General features: G+C 40.0%; 1 long non-coding RNA gene across 1 annotated transcript in view; it reads left to right on the top strand.

The window, feature by feature from the left end:
* Window positions 1-22,433, top strand: part of LOC116597451 — a 61,221-nt gene that overhangs the window by 34,147 nt on the left and 4,641 nt on the right. Inside the window, exons 2-4 of the long non-coding RNA XR_004288610.1 lie at window positions 7,497-7,641; window positions 9,087-9,371; window positions 19,184-19,309. This is a non-coding gene — a long non-coding RNA (uncharacterized LOC116597451). The remainder of the gene's footprint in view (window positions 1-7,496; window positions 7,642-9,086; window positions 9,372-19,183; window positions 19,310-22,433) is intronic.

Raw genomic sequence — 22,433 nt, 5'->3', positions numbered from 1 at the left:
TTATGAAAAAGTTGGAGGGGAATCTAATGAAAATCAAGCTTTATGAAAGTCCTAGGCAGTCGACCTGTTTTATGATCTATTCATGGTGTCTGGCTGCATTTGGAGTTTGGCAAGGGGATCTTCTTTCCTCTTTGACCTGCTGGTTCTCTTCCTCAACTGGTGATTTAAGGGTCTACAGAGGGTGCACAAATTCTTGCCAAGTGATAAAAGTAATACAGTAATAAATAACAATAAACACACAAGTACTGAGAAAGTAAAAAACAATATTGAAGAGAGTCACATAGTAATAAAAAAAGTCCTGTTGCAAGAATTCGGATGGGAGATGATGAAGCATGTGGATGGGGCCCACTCATCCTGTAAGTCAGGTTGTGATCAATAAGGAAAAGTAGTATTTGGTGTTGAAGGGGAGCAGAGTATGCTGCCCCCACAATGGACCACTTTAGCATTTGGATTACTTTGAGCTGAAGGCAGTCCAGAGCCATCAGACTCAGGAAAAACTTTTACCTATCCCTTAACTGCCTTAATGGATTTAGACAGGGGGCCTGGTTCAGAAAGAGAGCTATTTCTAAAGAGAGAGAATTTTTTTCTATCTGAAAGGCTTCCTTGCATGGCAGGGCAAATATCTGATTAGCAGATATCAGCTCTTGTTATCTTTCTGTGAATTGCCTCCTCACCCCAGCACACATCTGGAAGGCTCACTCCCCTTCCCACTGCCTAGCTCAAGATGACCTCTAAGCCTCAGTTCTCTGACTGCCATTGAGTCTCATATCTTCGGGGGATTTTGTATGTATGAAATTAAATTTATTTTTCTCCTATTGATTTGACTTACGTCAATTTACTTATTACACCAGCCAAAGAACCTAGACGAGAAGAAGGGAAAATCTTTTTGCCACAATAGTGTCAAATGATAATATAAAAGCATGGTTGCTTGAAAACCAAGATGATGTGGATAAAAAAGGGGGCCGGGCTTAGGACTGATGCAGACCCTTTGGCCATACAGATAATATGAGATACAATGGAGACCTGAGGGATTATAAATTTATACCAAGTCCACATGGAATCATACACACACACACACACACACACACACACACACACATAAAAGTATATGTGTATGCATATACATGTATATGCATGAATGTATGTATGTAGGTGTGTGGGTTTGGTTCCCATTCTGCCGTGTGGAATTCTTTAGTTATGTTTGCAAAGCCACTGATAAAGAATATCTCCAGAAATATGTGATGCCAAGTGAATCTCAGTAACAATTGCAGTCAAGATGCTAAGAGAGGCAGGCTAGGAAAGTAGCACCTCTTACAGAATGGCTCGTTCCTCTGTGGTTGGGATATCCATTACCCCCTCTTTATTCCTACCTACTATTCCCCCCCCTCCCAAAGATTAATTTATTTGAGAGAGAGAGAGAGAGAGAGAGAGCATGGCGGAGGGGCAGAAGGAGAGGGAGAGAGAAAGAATCTCAAGCAGATTCTGCACTGAGTGTGGAGTCCCAAACAGGGCTCTATCCCACAACCCTAAGATCATGACTTCAGCCAAAATCAAGAGACAGATGCTTAAACAACTGAGCTGTTTAGGTGCCCCCACCTCCACTTATTCTTGAAGAAGTTTCTATGCTGATGTCAGTCAGCCTCTGTGTAAAAATTATTTTCTAGTATCTCTCTTCAGTGGTGATTGGGTGAAGAGAGAGATGATGAGGCTGCTCTATGGCTCTGGTGACCCGTCTCTCACAGGATGGCCTCAGTGAAGCCATTGTAACAGAGTGAGAATGCTGGGAGTTTTAAGTCCTCCTAGACATGACCGTTCTTTTAGTTGATGACAGATATTACCAATTCCAGTTGATATCAGAGTGCCATCCTTTTATTCTAAATTAATATATATATATTTCTAATTTACATTTACATATCATTTTATACTTATATTTATTTATTTGAATTTCTATCAACTTAATTATTTGCATTCTCTATCTTGAGAAGTTCCTTCATGATATCTAGTTACCTGGGAGCTGAATTATAATCAGAATGCCAATTGGTGAGCATAGAGTAAAAATTGCCTTGAGAAGATATTTCATGTAAACTCTGAAAAGTCAGACGAATTATCCCTACCTCACAATGGAATACACCACTCTGATGACTGGATAATGGAATCCTCACATTCAGTATCCTTTTACGTCAAAAAGTGTGAGTTCCTTTGGAGTGGAAGACGTGTTATGGAACAAAATTTATAAGCTATACGTGATAGGCAAAATGGCCCTCCAAAATGTCGAAACCTAGCTCCCTGGAGCCGTGAATGTTTCCTTGCATGGCAAGAGGTACTTCGTATCTGCAATTAGGATTATGGATATGGATAATCCGGGTGGGCTCTACGAAACAGAGAACTCTGGTTGGAGTCAAAGACGGGCAGTGGAATAAGAGGCAGGAGAAGGAATCCAAGAGAGTCCAAGTGTGAGAAGGGTATGAAGTGCTGTTACCTGTTCTGAGCACAGGGAGCCACCTGCAAGGACTGAAGAGAGATCTTGAAGAGCTAAGGGCAGCCCCTTGGCTGACAGCCAGCAAGCAAACAAGGACCTCAATCCTACAACTGCAAGAAATGAAATTCTGACAACTGAAAAAGCTTGGAATTAGATTTTTCCTTAGATCTTCAGAAAGGAATGCAGCTCTTGATTTGGTCTGGTGAGACCTGGAACAGAGAAAAACCCTTGAGCCCCGCTCTGGCCAGACTTCTGACCCATGGAAGACACAAAATGGCAATTTGTTACTGTAGCAATAGAAAACTGAAACACTATGTTAATAGGTTTGAGTTCAATCTAAGAAAATAATCTGAGAAAAATAACATAGCTGTGTGTGGGAACACATGACCCAAAACAGAATTCAAAGGACAAGGACAGTGAAAGACCAGCTAAGGGCATTCAAACACCGACTGTTATCTGTAAGATAACAAAAAGTGAACATCTGCTTCTTCGCATAATTTTGATTAAAGAAATATGATATGTTTTGCACACATTTGGAGGAACACCGGCTGCATTAGGATTTTCACCAGGGAAGAACTGGTGTCAAACTGGGGTCCAGGACATGGAACCAACTCCCTATGTTGTGATGACAAGGAGATGGATGTACAAATCTAATTTGGGCGAGTACGCGAGTGAGCAGTCATGGAGTGTGCAGCGGAAGGTAGAGGGCACCTCTGTTGACATACTGGGTTGAAACACGATGAAGTCAAAAGAAAAAGGAAAGGGAGAAGGACTTTTTATGCTCCTCTGTCACTTTCAGTTGGCATAACTCTGTCGGCCCCTCCTGTTGGCTCTAGGCTTGGACATATGATCCAGGGCTGGCCCATCCATGTGTTTTTTCCTCTCTTGCTACAGAGATTGTTTCCAGATGTGACACGAAGGTGGTCCAAAGAGCACCAGGCCCTTCTCAGGGCCTGTTGTGAGGGCAGTGCTCTGCACGGTGTGGTGAATGGGGTGGAAGACTGCTCCGACTGCCTGCGGGAAGGGCATATCTGGGAATGACATCTGCATCGACAAAGTAGAACTGAGAAGAGGGAGTGAGACGGACACCCGTGGCCATGCAGGTCCAGTGGATCCTCTGCATTTTACCCTGGACTCGTTCAGTTGCTTGGTTTAAAGATATCTGAGGTGGATCTTTGTCCCGATGTAGAAAGGGTCTTCACAAAACTGTAAGCGTCAGCGCAGATGGCTTGTAAATCTCGGCACTTCTCTGGTAACCCATTTCCATTTGCCTTTCGAACATCTACACTGGAGACAATTTCTGACATGAAGACTTGAATGTGTTGAACGCTGAGCTCATCATGACCTTTATTCCTCTTCCTACCATTTGTTAGGATCCCCCCCTCCATGCACCTGACCTTGCCTCTTTTTCTATTAGGGTTGGGGACACCGTTTGAAGAGTAAGTCTTTCTTTACTCCTCCTTTGCATGTCTTCCTCTCCCACACCCCATGTGAATTTGGTGGCTTCTCCACCCAGAGTTGGTGCACCACACTCCTGAAACTATAGTTGGTCCAGGGATGGGCATGTGACCCAATCTGTCTTCTGTCACCTGCAACCTAAATAGTCTTGACAAATAAAAGTTCTGACATGTCCTACGCCTCCCTCTAACCAGCCTATTCATTCTCAGGTGCTTTAGTTTGGGAAGATATTTTCTATCTCCCTTTTTTTTCTTTTCTTCTGAATTCACAACATTTCCCCTAATTATATAAGAAATAAATGTCCAGCAGAGATGTGAAAAATATAAATGGGTGTGTGATAGAAAATACAATTCATTGCTTCTAAGAGTTTATGTGATTAGATTGGGCTGACCTGGATAACCCCTGTCCAGGACCTTAATTACATCTGTGAAGCCCTTCTTGTCATGCAAAGAAACATATTCACAGGTTCCAGGGAGGAGAGCTTGGATGTCTTTGGGGACATTTTGCCTATCACATATAGCTTATCAATTTTGTTCTATACCACATTCTCCACTCCAAAGGAACTCATACTTTTGGTGTAAAAGGGTACTGAATTGGGGTCTTCATTATCTGGTCATCAAAGCAGTATATTTGGTTATGGAATAAGGATATTTCATCAGGCTTTTCTAGAGTTTGCATAAAACATCCTCCCAGAGCAATTTTTACTCTAGGCTCACCAATCAGCATTCTGATTAAAATTCACCAGCCAGGTAGCTTGATATCAGGAAGGGACTTCCCAGGATAGGGAATGCAAATAATTGGGTCAGTAGAAATTAAAATATATGTTAAATATAAATGTAAAATAATAAAGAAATTAAATTATAAATAAAATCTATTATCTATAACTATAATTATATAACATATAATTATAATCTATAATTAGGCCATTGGCATAATATGCTGACATTTTCGTTTATCTCCTTTAGGTTAGTTTGCTTATGTATTCACTTATTTATTCAATTTTATTTTGGTTTATTCTTATCTGATGCAATCAGACCTGGTGGTTGGTCAGCTCATTAAAATATTCAGTTAACTTAATGTAATGGAAAGTAAATTAGGTTTATAGTAGGAAGATCTCAGTTATTTTGAGCAAATCACTTAATTGTGATATGGTAGGAAGATGCTGAGATTTGGAGCCAGAAGATCTTGGGTTTATATCCAGTTCTGGCCCTTTCTGTGTAGCCTTGAGGTGAGTAAAAACTTAACTAAAACAACTAAGTTTTAGATTCTTTGTCTATAAAATGGGACTAAGGGTACTACTACCTGGGCTGCACCACATATAATGTGAATAGAGCAGGTATTACTATGTCCAGCACATAGTAGATACTCAATAAATGGTAACAATAAATGACAAACGAAAAACCTCAGTTAAAGTAGAAATTACAAAAAAATGATAAAGACATCATGCAAACATGTTACAGTCTTCACCTGTCTTTCGGTGTAGGGCTGAGACCTTTTCTTCAGCCTGAGTTTGGTACATGACATCTGCATGGTGTTTCTTGCATTTAGCATATCCATAATAGGCTACAGTTTCCTGTTTTCATCTGTTTAAAGTGGAGTGAGAATGCAGAGCCACTTGCAAAGCACCGGAAGCAAGATTTCTAGAATTTTATGTATTTTTCCCTCTTCTTTCATGGTTCTGTTTTCCACATCTAATTGATACAATTTCTCCCAACAACCAGCCTTTACTGAGTCTTTCTAAGGATTTAAAAACTTTGTTTTTGTAAAAACAACTCTCTTCTCATACACACTTCACTGCTTTCTGTAATTGATGAAATCACATGATTATAATAGCAAATACAAATGGCATTAATAGGTTTGGGGAAGTAAATGTCCTTGCATAAGGATAAAGGAGCTCAACTCATAGTAGACTCACAATGTCTTAGAGAGGTATCTACTAGCACAGGTTCATTCATTCATTCAGCATTTGTTTAGTGTCTGCTATATGCCAGGCACTGACTACTACTATATGTCAGTTATCTGGGAATGTAGGAGTGAACTAAACTGATAAAAACCCTTCTGGAGGGTTTGCCCTTCTGGAGCTTCCATCTCGAGTTAGCATGCAGTGTGCTGGGACATTGGTCAGCACATTTTACAGAGGGAATAACACCATAGGTTAATGAAATGAGTTGGTCAGTTAAAAGCATCCCTACCATATTTTCCCTTATTCTAATCCTCCTACTTAACTTGAAGTGATTTTAACCTCAACCTCTCCTTGTCCTTTATGCCTTCCATCTTTTTGTTGTCAGCTTCTCCCAAACTTTTCTCTGCAATGTCTCTTGGCAAATTACAATAAAGAGTCACTTTGTGGGGATCTCTACCTCAAGTATTTTTTTCCTCCAAGCATCTCATGAACAGAGGCTAGAAGCATAGTCTTTGGGAAGTATTTTCACCATCATACCCTGAATGATAAGGCAGATTTCACAGGCATTTGACCTGTGCATTCACACAGGGCTCTTGACTCAGAAAGTTCCCATGGTTTAATACTCTTCTGTCATGGTCTTAAAATAATTCTTCTTTCTTCCTCTTCTTCTTTTTAAGATTTATTTATTTATTTGAGAGAGAGAGAGAGAGGGGTGAGGGAGAGGCAGAGGGAGATGGAGAGAATTCTCAAACAGACTCCCTACTGAGTATGAAGCCTGGCACAAGGCTCGATCACAGGACCCAGAGACCAAGACCTGAGCTGAAATCAAGAGGTTCTGACCTGACTGAGCCAGCCAGCTGCCCTCATGGTCTTGAAATTCTTAATAGTTTTGAACAAGGGGCCCCAAAGTTTTGTTTTGCATTAGGCCCCAAAAATTGTGTGACTGGTCTGCTTAAAAAGTCAGTGGAAGATCATTATTTTTTGACTCTATTAGATCTAAACTCTTCTAAGTCACTAAGGAGAATTGCCCATCCACTGAAAAGAATGCTTACTTCCCATTTTCACCTCTCCTTGTTGGAATATTTGAGGTAAGTCAAACCTGCTGCCCCTTGTATGAATTTGACCCACTTTGGCAACTGTTTTGTGGTTTAAGCAGCTCTCTCTGGTGGGAATGGATCCCATGTTTTCTCTACTCCAACCTGACTTCCCAATCCTTCATAATCTGATGCAGAATTCATTCCCCTCCAACCTGAGTTTGTTCCTTCTCAGTATTAATGGAATTAAGCTTTCTAGTAAAATAATAATAATAGATACTCCTCACTTAGTCTTTACTGCAGGCCTCCTTGGCATGGAACTGCGTTCTTTGCAATCATGATCTCATCTTCACCTATAATTCTGTATTTTCTCTCCAGTTATGAGAGTGCTTAGTCAGTGTGGTCTGACTCTGTGTGTAGACTTCATGTTTTCTGAGCCTATAGGTCATGTCTTCCTCATTCATTTGTACTCTCCCGGCACTATACACATGGCGTTTGGTGTAGTGCCAGGGCTCTATGCCTGTTGCCAATTGACTGACAAAATATTAATAAAAGCTGAAAGTGTCAAGTATTGCACTTCTTTCATCTACTGATTTTTTTTTTTTTTTTTTTTTTTTTGCAGCTAGCTGCATCCTGGGCAGACTTTGCTGGCCTGAGGACTTTTAAAACTGGTCTGCATCATAACTTGAAGTAATTGTTCTTGTGATTGAAGCTAACAACTATATAATGCCTGCTAGGCATAATGCCAAGACATGATTTGATTTCAGGTAAAATTTGCAGCTAAGTTGATTTTGCAAAATGTACCCACATGTGCCCAGGCAGTATAAATGCCCTCCCTACCTCCATTCACCCTCAAAAGTGCACTTGTCCATAGAGCTTGATATCCTTCACTTATTGGAGTATTTGACCCTGTGCATTTAAGGCTGAAGCTTCCAAGACTAATTAGAAAAAATTGTTGTTGATCAGTGTCTGCCAAATGTAAAATGCCATATTCAGATGCCTTTAGGACGTCCATAAAAAGAGCCAAAAATGGGGCCATAGTATTTATCGAGTCAAGGGAGACTCATGCCTAATAACAGTGAGCTGTTTTATGCTGTTAAGAAATGAGCAGACCTGTCAGGAGAATGTTCAACATAAGCTAATGTCAAACTTGCTGGAATAACTTACTCACTGCAGGGTTCCCATCTGTGAAGTTGCTGGGGAGGTGGCTGCCTCCACGTGATTCTTCAGATTTGTCAGTTAAATTAGATACCCAAGGGCAAAACCAACTGACAGGGGCATTATGGGACACTCCCGGAGGATTCAGAATCCATAATCCCATGAGTAGGTCCCATTCACAATTTTGTTCATGCTGATACTAGGGATCATACCAATTTTATAAGAAAGCAAGGGATAACAAAGAAAGCCAGCATGTCAGCCCTCTCAAGACTGTTGATGGCAATACGCCTAATACATATTTTGTATGATTGGAGGGAGGGAATGGCTTTACTTTGTTTTCCGGTAAGAAAGTCCCAGAATATTATCTTGAGAGAAGAGTTTGTAGGTTTTTAGGAATTGGATGTCTTGGCTGCACCAAGGCTGGCTATTGTCAGGGAAGTTGTATTTATGAGTTGCCGATCAAAGTTGTACTTATGCTTCCCCATGACATACTGATCTGAGGCAAAAACAGGATACAGTAACAAAAAAGAGAGCAAGTTTCTGTTTTGATCTCTCTCAGAAACTGTTAAGGAAAGCAACGATTTCATTTATTCTAGTTCCGTTTACTTCTTTTTCATTACTCTCCCCCCGGCCCCTACCATTTTCTACTGGAGGGCCTTCAGAAGATTGTGGGTCTGCAGCAAGGATATCCTGAGTAGGAAAACATGGAAGGTTTATTCACATGCTGCTCAAAACTGGCCAACCCACATTGTGTCTTCCAACCAATAGTGATCTCAGGTTTTGGGCCAGTTTGGTAGGTCTCATTTCTCTCGTCTTTTAGATTAAGTTATTTTCCAGGAAGTTTCTTGAACCTTAATGAAGACAGGCTCCTGAGGATTTTTCCCACCAAGATATGTTTGGATTATCGGGTGAGCACAGAGCTGATTGAGAAAGCTCTGCCCCTACCACAGCAGGAAAGTTGTTTCAATGACCTCAAGTTTTAAATGTCAGATGGTGGAATTCAAAGACTTTCAAAGACTGGACCATGGTAAGTGTTTTCCATTTGGTTTTTCAGAAATAGACCCTGAGGCAAGGAGTCAAGTAGAAGTGAAATTTGGGGGAGATGATCCCAGGAAACACTTATAGTGGAGTGCGGAAGTAAGACCAGGAAGGAAAGAGGCCAATAAGGGTGTGTTCTTAGGCCAGTCATCACTTCAGGCAACTGGAGCTTATTCTGTCCAGGAAGCTGGGATATTTATCCACCAAATACCCTCTGTCCTTGGTTGATTCCAGGGGCACCAACATCCTAATGCATTGATTTGCTCCAGGAGTGCTGACCCATCTGCTGAAGCCAGAAAATGTAAGTAAAGAATTGTAGGTATGCACAGTTAGCATCGGTATAGAGGTGAATGACTATGGACAGGGCACTGGCTGAGCCTGTTATAGGGAGAGAAGTAGGCAGAGTAAGAAGAGCCATCTTTCAGTGGTTTTCCTACCAGTGCATTAACGATTTCAACTCAGACAAAAGAAAACTGGAAGACTGGCCAGCGAAAACTTTAAAATCCTTAGAGTAATTTCTTCAAGGTAACTAACATTCACTTGTTATTGGGTAGGTGTGCAGGAGATTTTAGCAAGAGAAGAGAAATTTGATCACGCAGATAAGACTCAAAGAAATCTGATTGTAAAACACACTCTGAAATGATCCATTGTGGACTTAATCTCTTTGCACAAACCCTAGAGTCCTTTAGCTAATTCCTTTCCCAATGAAGGAGCCAATCAATGTTCTTTCAGGGGAGAAAATTACTAGAGAGCCTAGTATGTGTTTTGATGCCCTAACGAGGCACTATGAATTACCCAACCCAAACCAATTAAGTCTTAGCCCAGATAGAGGGCTACTGAGGAGATGAGGACACAGCATGCATTTAGGGCAGAATTAACTGCTTCCATAGCCTGGAAATATGCTTGGGGGGAAGCCAAACCTTGTAGCTCTCTGCTGTCCTTAAAGCTGGCAGTCAAAATGTGATCCAGCCCAATGTTAGCTTTTGTCGCTTTGGCTTCTTTGGTCTTAAATTTAAAAAATGTCTGCAAAACATAAAATATGTTTTGAACATTACATAAGGCTATTAAGCGAGGGTGAATCATGAAAACATGGTATGTCAGAGACAATAAAGTAAGTGAAATGAACTGCTGCTGACTAGCAGCCTGACCTTGGGCCAGTTGCTCAGTCCTTTCTTGTCAATCAAATGGGAAATTATAGGCCAATAATGTGGTTTTGGATTGCAGCTCAATAAGCAAGCTCTAATCTCTTGGTTACGCCTTACTGTACCATGGGAAACCAAGCACTTATTTTCATTTTAATGTGATCTCTTCCAGTGGACTGTGACTTCCTAAAGCACCAGCACAATGCCTGGCTTAGCTTAGGAACTTAGGAGCTATGTGTTGAATAAATGTGAAATGAATAGTGGAAAAAGTTATTTCAAATATTGCGGTGCACGTGGAAATATGTGAATAAACATATCATCAAAACAAATAGCTGTTTTCAAGAAAGTGATGAAAGTAGAATTTTTATGTAACTTATGTATATTAGTGGGTCAGAGGAGGCATAGCAAGAATATCACCATTAGTGAGAAGGTATGCTGTGTGGTGACTAAGACATAGACTTTGGGGTCAGGCAGCCCTGGGCTGGAATCCTAACTCTTCCGCTTGCTAGCTTTGTGTCCTTGTGCAAATTATATAGCTTTTCTGAGTTTTGCTTTTTTCTCCTGGAACTTGTAGTTGCAATAAGGATCTTATAATCCTACAACATCTAAGAGGGCTTGAGAAAGGGTATATTACTTAAAAGAGCTCAGCCTAAGATGATCATCATGAATACACACAAAGTCCAAAGTGAGGTATAAAATTTCCTCCAGTGGGTTGCCCTTTAGGTCTACTGAATCAGTCTTTAGTGGGTATAACAGCAGTCTTGCCTTGCCTTCCTGGCCTTTCCCTTTTTTCCTTCCTTCCTCTCTTCCTTCCTTCATTCCTTCGTTCCTTCCTTTCTCTCTCCCTTTCTCTCTCTCTCTCATTCTTTCCAGTCATCTCCCCCCCCCCCCCCACCCCATTCCATCACTGTTTTAGCTCCATTTTCCCGGTACTAGGATGGCCAAGGCTGGTAAAACTCCTGCTCCTGTCTCCACCTTTGGAGGACAATGATGGAGGATCATTGGAATGGTAGGTTCTCAAGGTCCTGCATAATATAGGCATAGCTGTTCCCTGCACCATAATTCCTCAGAGGAGAACATCCTTTTGCTTATAGAGACCACATCGCAAGAAGCGATATCACTTTGAGTAACTTTGCTGAGGTCACATCTTGGGGTGCAGGTAGGAAGGGTCAAGGGTCATGGAAAGAAGAGAGAACCGTTTTTGGCCACACTGGATTAAGGAAATGCATGCGTCTTTCCAGTTCCTGCCCACAGAGGTTCAAAGCATAGTGGTTATGTTCAGTCTTCCTGGTATTAAATAGTGATCAAGGGTACTTTTTACCTCTATATACTTCACCTCTTTAAACTTGTGATTCAAGCAAAGAACTCCAGAATGATGAGCAGTTCTCCAAATCTGGCTGGGACAGAAAAGAGGATGGTTGAAAATGATGCTATTTGGGTCGGTACCAACACTTGAGAAAAGATCCCTGACCACTGGATTAGATCTACCTTCACCAATCTCCAAGTGGGGCTTGATATCTTATCGACCTATCTGAAATGAATACCCATTACACGGCCTTTGGTGTGCAAACACCTTCCTCTGGGAGAATTCACCTCCAATCCCTCTCCCACCAATGACCTAGGAAATAATCAACAACCACTTGTCCCAGAAATTCTGGGAGCCTTTCTGCTCTTAGGTCACTTTAAATAAAGGCTATCCGTGGGAAAACTTTTGAAAAATATCTATTTTATCTTCTATCCTGCAATAATTAACTGTTTAGTTTGCTTTTTGTTTATGTATTTCAAGAATTAAAGCAGTACAAGGATCTTAAAGTCAATGTAGGCTAACGCCCTTTCGCTTTAAGGAAGGGAAACATGTAAACTTTGGTTTGGTATAAATCCTTCGCATCGTTTTGTCTCTCCTTCAAGTATTTCTGGATGCCAAGAGATTTGTCTGAGGTAGGGGGAAATCTAAAAATTATATGTTTGTAGATGACTTTGCACAGACTGATGTTTAAAAAAATTCTTTAAGATAAAACAAAATCGTCGTGGAAGTTATGTAGCTGGTTGGTGAGATGGCAACATGGTATAATGCTTAATATAGCTTATTTTTATTTATTTTTTTACACCCGTGTAATAGCAAAAAGACACAATGACATGGAGAGCCATAAAGCCAAACAACTCTCTCATTTCATTTTACAGCATGAGGCGGGGAAAGGCACAATTCGGTATCCTGACCATTTTTATAGGGGTTTCGAGACAGGTTGGACATGTCTGAAATATGTCCTTCAATTCCTAGAACTCTTTCAGGCATCCCTGCTGAAGGATGTTCCTTGGAGAAATACTCCTATAAATACAGGATGTTTTCATTACTGCATGTGGTTGATTCAGCCTGTTGGCGACATGACAGTGAGAAGAAGTGTCTGAGAAACGACTTCATATAGACCGCGTTCAAACAGTCCCAGAGCTGCCCGGATCGGAACGACTCTAGAGGGAGCGCTTGGAAATGAATGTTCATATATCACTGGGGTCTTTAAAGAGAGGTTTAGGGTTCTGTAGGCTGTCTCCCTCGGTGTAGTGAAGTGATGGAATGACAGCACGTATGGAGATGAATTTCTACCTATGAAGATTTTCACTTCCCCTTATGGAGGAAATCTACGAAATCAATAACTCAGATATCAGCACAGCAAAACAAAACAAAGCAAGACAAAACAAAACAAAACAAAACAAACCCCAAACCACCAAAAAAAAAAAAACACCCAAAGTCTAAAACAAAACAAACGAACAAAAAAACCAACCAAAAAAAGCCCCAACCCCCACAAGGAGATAGCAGGAAGATTTGTTTGGGGCTAAATAGTAGAAATGGGGGTACATATGGCAGATAGATTCAATCTGGGCTTTTTCTTCAGGAATGTAGAGTCACATGCCAATGGTGTAGAAGCTAAACCTTTAAAAAGTTGTGTGTTATTTTAAATAATAATAATAATAATCATCATATTCCATGTTTATATAGTGCTTTACAATTTTCAAATATTTTTACTTATTTTAATTGAGCCCCAAAATAACCTTAGAGGATGAGTGATATTTTTATAGATGATGAACCTGAACCCCAGAAAGATAAAAGGGACCTGCCCGAGGTTGCACAACTAATAGGTCTCTAGATTCTCTGACTCCCAATCTGGTGCTTTTTCTACCATCACATACTGACAAATAAAATATTGCTTCTCTGTTTTTGTAATATTGCCAGTGTTGTAAAAATATTACAACCCCCCCACTTCCCTGATCAAAAATTAACCACTCTTTATTGAATAGAGATTTTATGGTGTGGAAGACTGAGGAATATAACACTCTTGATGCAGGGTGGGAAGAAATTGACTTAGGGATGCATCATTTTTAGAGACATGTTGTGTTGGTAATGAAACATGCAATTTTTGTACTAGCTTATTGCTGAAATATAGAAAATAATGGGCAGGTTGGAGAAAAGCAGATTTGTGAATTGATGAAATTATTGGCTATAATTAGATTGGTCCATGGGTGGGTAAAATTTATGAAGAAGAGTAACCTTTGCATGCCAAGACAAGGGTAACACAATCTCATGTACAGAATAAAGCTAATTATCATCAGGGAGGACTTTCTCTCTCTCTGTTGTCACCCTGGATATTGTAAAAATTTCTATTTATCCATCTATCTTTGTTTTTTTCTTGGGACAGATAATTTAGAAACCATTGTCAGAGAAATTTAAGAAGGCACAAATACAAATAAGGCTAGGGAAGCATCGGATCCTAGCTTGATACAGAAAGCTCATCATTTATGAGCATGTCTGTCCTTTTAAAGAGAATGGATGTAAGACTCTGACTTGAAGGGTGTTTTCTGGGTATTTAACACATATAAAAACCAACCAACCAACCATTAATAAAACAAAACAACACACTGGTCCACCGCCAGCTTACTACGACATGTAGTTAAAAGATGAGTCCAGTGCTGGCCTTTGCTGCTCTAGCCTGCTCATCCGCATCTTACACTGACTTTCTTTCTGTAGGTTTGACCTGCTTGTCCTTGGCTTTCTTGCCTACTGCCAGATCATCCTAACTGCTGGGTCCAGAACAGCTTCCCACTCAACAGCCTTCAAGGCAGCTTCCAAATGTTTCATCCTCCTTTTTCAGTTTTGAAAAATTAAAAAAAAAATAGGAAATACGAGAGATATTCTAACAAATACCTGTGTACGCTCCACCCCAAGTAAATGCCACATTAGTCTTAATGTGAATATACGCAAAAGCTTATTTATAATTACTTCCAATTCCTCACCTTTCTTGGATTGTGACGACCAATTCCATCGTGAATTTATGGGAGATGAGGAGTTTGCATTTAAGAATGTGTATATTTAAACCCAACATTGAAAATGCTGGGTTAACATAGTGAAGCTTCACTAGGTCAGATTAATTCTTCAAAAGGACTGAATTAGTGAAAAATCTAAATTATACCACATTTTGTAAAGAAGTGCTGATGTAAAGTTTAACAACTTACAAAAACTTAAGTAGGAGAAAGCTAGCAAACATTTCCCTAATAAAATATTTTTAAAAAGCAAATCAGAGGAACAATTTTTGATGTGCATACTAGCTGCTTTAGGTAAATGGATTCAGAAACAGAGTACTGTACTTTGAAACCGTGGACCTTTGATAAATATTTATTGAATGAATGCATACTATATGTGAGTCACTGCATCAGGCACTGGCAATATAAAAATAAGGAAGCTCTGGGCTCTTTATGACAGGACTTTGGTCTAGATAAGAACTTCATAGTTAGGCAGTTATAATGCAACCTGGTAAGTAAAACTACAGAAGCAGACAAAAGTTGCATTTAAAGAAAAAAGTACAATGAATTCCCTTTAGCATTTTTCATAAAATTTTATGTTTACACTATTCGTTCATGTGATAAAACTTTCATGTCAGTGAATGTTTTGCTGAATTTATTACAAATGAGTAGAATTTGAGCTAAAGATGGTTTATCATAGAACCAGAAGAAAGAATGTGTTTGTCCATCTTCCCATTTTGTAAAGTGTACAATTCAATGGTTTTTAGTGTTCTAGCACTGCTTTCTAAATCTTTCTCCACTGAATGATCTTAGTTCCTTTGTTGAAAATCAATTGACCGAGACATGTGGGTTTATTTCTGGACTCTGCAATTTATTCTGTTGATTTATCCTTATGCTAACACCACACTGTCTTATTCACTGTAACTTTGTAGTAAGTTTTTGAAATCAGGAAGTATGAGTCCTCCTACTTTGTTTTTCTTTTCTTTTCCTTTTTTTTTAAAATTAAGATTTATTTATTTGAGAGAGAGAGAGAGAGTGTGTGTGTGTGGGTGGTGAGGGGGGAGATGGGCTGAGAGAGAGGGAGAGAGAGAGACTCAAGCAGATTCCCCACTGAGCTTGGAGCTTGATGTCGCTCAATCCCATGGCCCTGAGATCATGAGCTGAGCCCAAACCCAGAGCTGAGCTACCGACTGAACTACCCAGGTGCCCTACTCTGTTTTTTCTTTAGCAAGATTGTTCGGCTATTCTGGGTTTCTTGAATTTCCACGTGAATTTTAGGATCATTTTGTCAATATATCTAAAGCAGCCAGCTGGAATTTTGAGGAACTAAAATTTTTAAAGTTTAATAAACAAATTTATAATTTCAAGAGACTGAAGAATAGTAAATGCCAAAGGGAACACTTAGAAATGTCCTGTGGTTTTATAACACTAAACAACCCCATTTCATCCATTCATGAACTTTGGTAACATCGCACAAGGTTGAGGCTTCTGCTCTAGGTCGATGCACATCCTGAAGAAGTCACTGAGCTTCTATGAACCTATTTAGTAATCTGTTAAAAAAATAAGATTAATTATGGGGTGCTTAGTGGCTCAATTAGTTAAGTGTTCAACTCTTGATTTTGGCTCAGGTCATGATCTCAGGGTTGTGGGACTGCGCCCTGTGTTGGGCCACACACTGGGCATGGAGTCTGTTTGGGATTCTCTTTCTTCCTCTCCCTTTGCCCCTTTCCTCTTCTTCCCTCCCCCAACCCAGTTTGCACTCACTCTATCTCTCTCTCTCTTTCAAAAAAAAAAAAAAAAAGATAAACTAGACCACTTTAAAGTAAGAACTAGACACTATTAGAAGAGTGAAAAGGCAAGTCACAGGGTGAGGGAAAAATCCGCAACATGGCTTTCTGACTAAGCGTTTGTTTTCAGAAAAGTAAAGAAGTCCGTAAGAACAGGGCAGACCACCCAACAGAAGAGTGACTAAAGGCACAGGTGTTTTATGAAAGAGGACATAGAAATGGAAAGAGGCCCACCTGTAGCCACAAAAGATATATTTTACTTCATAAGCCCCAGAACCTATGAATATTACCTTGTGTGGCAAAAGATACCTGGATGAGTCCTATGTGCAGTCACACGTGTTCTTGTAAGAGGGACACAGGGGGAGTTTTGACACAGATACACACACAGAAAAGGTGACATGTAGTCAGAGCAGAGGTTGGACTGATGTAGCCACAAGCCAAGGAAAACCAACAGACACCAGAAGTTGAAAGAATCAAGGAACACGTTTTCCATAGAGCCTTCAGAGTCAGTACAGCTGAGCTGATCCTTGATTTCAGACTTGCCTGCAGAACTGTTAATGAAGAAATTGATGTTGTTTTAAGCCACCAAGAGTGTGGCAATACATTACAATAGCCAGAGCAAACGACTGAACTGCCTTTGTCCATTGGCAGGGATAAGTACATTAAAAGTACAATGCGATACCTCTCCTTGTCCCCAGAGAGCTGAAATGAACAAGAAGGATAATTTTCAGTATTGTTGAGAATGCAGAATCCCTTCAACACCCATATATTGGAGCGTATGACAACCCTTCAGTTAAACTGTTGGGGAGTATCTTCTAACACTGAATAGATGTTTATCCTATGATTCAATCTTTTCAGTTACCGATAACATACCCAGGAGAAATGCATACTTTCACTCCAAATCATGAAGATAAATATTCATAACACTGTTTATAATGTCTTCAACTTGGAAACAATTGAATGTCCATTCACTGTGAGGTGGGTAAATACATGATGGGGTATTCAGACTATGGAATAGTATACGACGAGAATGAGAATCTACAGCTTCACAGAGCAACAAGGGTTAATCTCACAAACAATGGTGATGAAAGAAGCCAGACACAAAAGAATATATACTGTGCGATTCCATTTATATAAAATTTAAGAAAGAGGCAAAACTAATTCATCGTGTTAAAAGTCAGGTTAATAGTTTAAGAGGAATAATGACTGGAAGGAGGCATAAGGGGTTTAGACCAATGAACATTTGTTTCAATAAAAGGAGATACCATTAAAAAAAAGAGGTAAAATTAATAAAATCCATCCTAATTCATAGGGTTTGTCTCATCCATTTAGTCATTTATTTAACAAACATTTATACTTTGTGAGCATCTGTTATTTGCTAGGCACTGTTCAAATGCTAGGGTTATACCAGTAGACATGACAAAGTATCCACCCTCATAGGGTTGACATTCTAGTAGTTTCCTTTCAAAATACCAGAGTACATTATTTCATTTTTGGCCCCTGATTATTCATACCTCATGACATTCATACCTCACATCCTTGGGTAGTCCTTTTCCACATTCTGGATTTGATCATGTGATCTGCTATAGCCAATGAGACACGAGCAGGATGCAGGCAGAAGCTTTGAGAAGTGCTTGCATACTGGGGCTTTAGCTCTTGGAATGGTCCTTTCTGGAAGTCAGCTGCTCTGCTATAAAGAAGTTTGGACTTGATGGCTAAATACTGAAAAGCCACATGGAGGAAGTGCCTGGACGATGAGGGTCTGTCTTGGACAATTCAGCCCCAACCAAGCTTGCAGCTCATCGAAACCACTTAAGTGACCTCAGCTACATCATTTCTGGCAGAGAAACCACCTAACTGAGCCCAGTCAGCCACAGACTTGTGAGAAATAATAAGTTGTTGTTTTTTTAAGCCATTAAGTTTTGGGGTGGTTTGTTATACAGCATTTGATAACTGAAACAGATTAATGGGTGAGTAAATAAGGAATATAATTTCAGAGAATAATTTGGGCTATAAAAAATTAAAAAGGATAATGGTGTAAAGAATGACAGGGAAAGTTCAGACAGGCTAATGTGTTCTTCTATAACGTATTACTAGGGGGCTCTATCCAGAAACCGAGGAATTAATGATTTCTTGTTGAGAGTGTCAAATAGTGTGGAGAGCAACAATAGAGAAAAAACACTGGGATTTAGAAGAGCTGGATGGGGGTTTAGACTGCTTTTGATCTTGGACAGAAAGAACACTGGTCATTTGTGAGTTCCACTTTCCTGATCTCTAAGGTGGGGATAATAACACTCATCTTGTCTACCTTCCAGGATTGCTGGGGAAGTTATACTCAGTAGTGTTGGTTAAAGTATCCTGATATTTTTAAATGTTATTTAAGTGAAAGCATTTGTGTGTATATATATATATATATATATATATATATATATATATATATATATATAAAAGACATGTTGATCACCTATTTGCTTTTTGAGGCTTCTGCTCTGTCCATAAACTGATGCATGCAAAGTCAGTGAAATAAGTTTTATCACCATAACCACAGCCCATCTGCACATTTACTGGATGGTCTGTGTTACACACTGGCTTTTTAAATGTATTTAGAATCCATTTGGAGCATAGGTCAGCAGTTTTGAATAATCCATGAAGTTGTCACTGTTAATTTCTCTATCATAGTCTTTATGCTGATATTGAAGAAAAACACCATTGAACAGTCTTATTAGTGCAAAGAGTCACACAATCCAAAGCCTCTACCCCATTTGGACAAAACTTGACATATGTCATGTCACATTAATAAATACTGCATGTGCAAAGTGTACCTTGTATTAACAGTAAATTCCCCATGGAAATTGATTTGCTTTAAAATTTTAATCTACTTTTTTTTTCTATAGATCCCGGTGAGGGCTTTTTTTCTCCCCCTTCCCGTTTCTTCCACGAAGAATGGAAGTTTGTACAAGAAATGCATCATTCTCTAAAACCAAACAGCAAAAAGAGAAACAAAATGCAAAAGAAAAGAGGTAAGGAGAAATGAAAGGGAAAAAATAACAAATTGGTCATTAAAAGGAAAAAGATGCACAAGATAAAAGAGAGGGAGGCAAGCCGAGCATCTACTATATTGGGCTTCGGTGCAGATGTAAGTGTAAAATGCTCCACAAGTCCTGTAATTGAGAAAATCTATCAAATGTCCTGACAGCTGCTCGGGCATTTCCAGAAGCGATAAAACTTGAATTTATTTCACTCCTAGAAAAGGGGCAGTATCACCTTCTGGCGGCTTTAATGAAATGCCATAAAATTCGAGGAAAAACTGTGTTGTAAAGTCATAAAAAGGTAGTCGGAAGTGGATTGTTGGAAATGCTGTGGGAGAGGTTGCTGTGTCTGAAGAGTGACCGAAGGGGATCCGATGAGCAGGTGATCAGGCTTCTGGGCATTAGAGGATGTGCCGGAATGGGCTATGCTGTCTGCGGACTGTCCCTCCCAACACCTGCTCTCAGAACTTGGCTGTGGCTGCATGTTCGCTGACTTGGCCAGTGACACGGGACTAATATGTCCCTTTGGATGCTCGCCTTTTGTATTTGTATTGTGTGGAGGTGGCCAGTAGGAGCATACTCACCTGCATTTCTTCAGCTAGAAACAGTATAGATAACTGTAATGGTCTTCCCCAACCATAAGATCACCTCTCCTGGCTGCAGACCTGCTGGGAGAGGAAGCTCCAAAACCTACTGGTTTGGGGGGCAAGACTTAGAGCAGACACAACTGGACACTCATATTCTGCTCTAAAATTTGCTTTTTCAGGACTTGCCTGGTACTTAACCTCCAATTTCCTCTGGCCCAGGCTCTACTATTGGGTTGTCCATGGGTCTTCTTTTTCTCCCAGATGACAGGGAGCAAGGAGGGCAAGGAATGTCTTTCATCCCTTTGGTACCTTGCCTCACACTTTGCACACAGTAGGAGCTCATGAGATGTTTCCAAGTGGAATACGATTTCTTGAGAGCCTCCGGTTGTCCGGGAATATCTTCTATTATCCAGCGACTTCTATGGTTGAATAATCACTCTTGGTGTCCTCCATGAAGCACAAGCTAAATTCATTTATTTAAGATTATGGTACACGGAGAGTTTACAAAGCATTTTACTTTATATTTTCAAAATCAGGTATGTTAATACAGTCACATTAGATCTCTATAAAGAATCTTATTTCAAAGATAAATAAAGAGGCCCCAACTTACAGTGAGTTTCTTTGGTCCCTCAAGCTCTCTGCCAAGATTGTGAAGTTAAATTGTGAATTATGAGAATAGAGTCTTAAAGTGAGGGGTTTCTATGTGAAGAAGATAAAGATAAGCCTCAGAGATAATGTTATACAAAAACGAGATGGTGGGGGCACCTAGGTGGCTCAATGGGTTAAACCTCTGCTTTCGGCTCAAGTCGTGATTTCAGGGTCCTGGGATTGAGCCCCGCATTGGGCTCTCTACTCAGCAGGGAACCTGCTTCCCCCTCTCTCTCTGCCTGCCTCTCTGCCTACTTGTGATCTCTGTCTGTCAAATAAATAAATAAAATCTTAAAAAAAGTAAAAATAAAACGAGATGGTGAAGAGAAAGTATTTCCACTGACAGAAGATCTAAGAAAAATTTTAACAGAGACCCCTTGGGATGGTCCTAATAAAAAATTACCAAAATGCAAACTAACTCACTAAGTCAACAAAATTTAAAAAAATGATGATCTCAGGACAGCGCAAGGAAGTGGGAGGATCAACAAGGCTGATGATGACAAAGAAAATAAAACTGAGTTGTGAAGTTTGAAAGTGGGGATGGATATTGTTTTCCTTGGTGAATGGATGACCTTGGGCCTGTGGCATAAAGGGGAAATTTCTGTAGTATACGTTTGGTCAAAACCATAGGTTAAAGGAATATCAGTAAGAATGTCAATCTGTGGAAGATCTTGTGAGACCCATTATTGAGTTATGACTGTCACTCGAGCAGTGTCTTCAGTGGAATAGGATATAAATTTCCCCAAGGCAAGAGCAAGTGCTTGGAAGCCAACAAAGTTTAGTGATCATCCTTTCATTTTTCTACGCTCAAGTCCTTTGTCAGCTTCAGAACTAGGAAGTCAGCTATTAAATTAGAGATGAAATAACGCCAGGCTCCAGATGTGGCTGCCTCACACTCCTGACTTTGGCCAGATGTGCCCAAGCCGTGGCATTCATCATGATTAGCGTGAAGGTGTGGAAAGTGTCACATAACACACCGTCAGAATCCTGATTCCAGCCCGTTGACATAGGGAGTCACCCCTCCCAAGGGGAGAGTCACTGCTCAAGGGGCAAGGGGTAATACTGAAGGCTCTTTAAAAATCCTGTAAAAGGTAGTATCAATTTTATTTTTATGGATAATTGATCCTAGCTCTCATTTCCAATGATCTCCATTATGTCATTTAAAAAGCTCTCTGATCTCAACGGGAAGGCTGTAAGCTTTTTCCCATTGAGGATGATATTTGCTGTGGGTCTTTCATAGATAGATTTGATGAAGTTCAGGAATGTTCCCTCTATCCCTATACTTTGAAGGAACGGATGCTGGATTTTGTCAAATGCTTTTTCTGCATCAGTTGAGAGGACCATGTGGTTCTTCTCTCTTCTCTTATTAATTTGTTGTATCACATTGATTGATTTGCGAATGTTGAACCATCCTTGTAGCCCAGGAATGAATCCCACCTGGTCATGGTGGATAACCTTTTTAATGTGCTGTTGGATCCTGTTTGCTAGGATCTTGTTGAGAATCTTAGCATCCATATTCATCAGTGATATTGGTCTGAAATTCTCCTTTTTGGTAAGGTCTTTGCCTGGTTTGGGGATCAAGGTAATGCTGGCTTCATAGAAAGAGTCTGGAAATTTTCCTTCTTCAATTTTTTTGAAACAGCTTCAGGAGAATAGTATTTACCCCAAAGATACAGATGTAATGAAAAGAAGGGCCATCTGTACCCCAGTGTTTATAGCAGCTATGGCCACGGTCGCCAAACTGTGGAAAGAACCAAGATGCCCTTCAAAGGACGAATGGATAAGGAAGATGTGGTCCATATACACTATGGAGTATTATGCCTCCATCAGAAAGGATGAATACCCAACTTTTGTTGCAACATGGACGGGACTGGAAGAGA

This window comes from Mustela erminea, chromosome 8 (assembly GCF_009829155.1).
Source record: "Mustela erminea isolate mMusErm1 chromosome 8, mMusErm1.Pri, whole genome shotgun sequence".
Taxonomy (NCBI): Eukaryota; Metazoa; Chordata; class Mammalia; order Carnivora; family Mustelidae; genus Mustela; species Mustela erminea.
The sequence above is the reverse complement of the archived record's forward strand: the minus strand, read 5'-3'. Positions and strand labels throughout refer to the sequence as shown.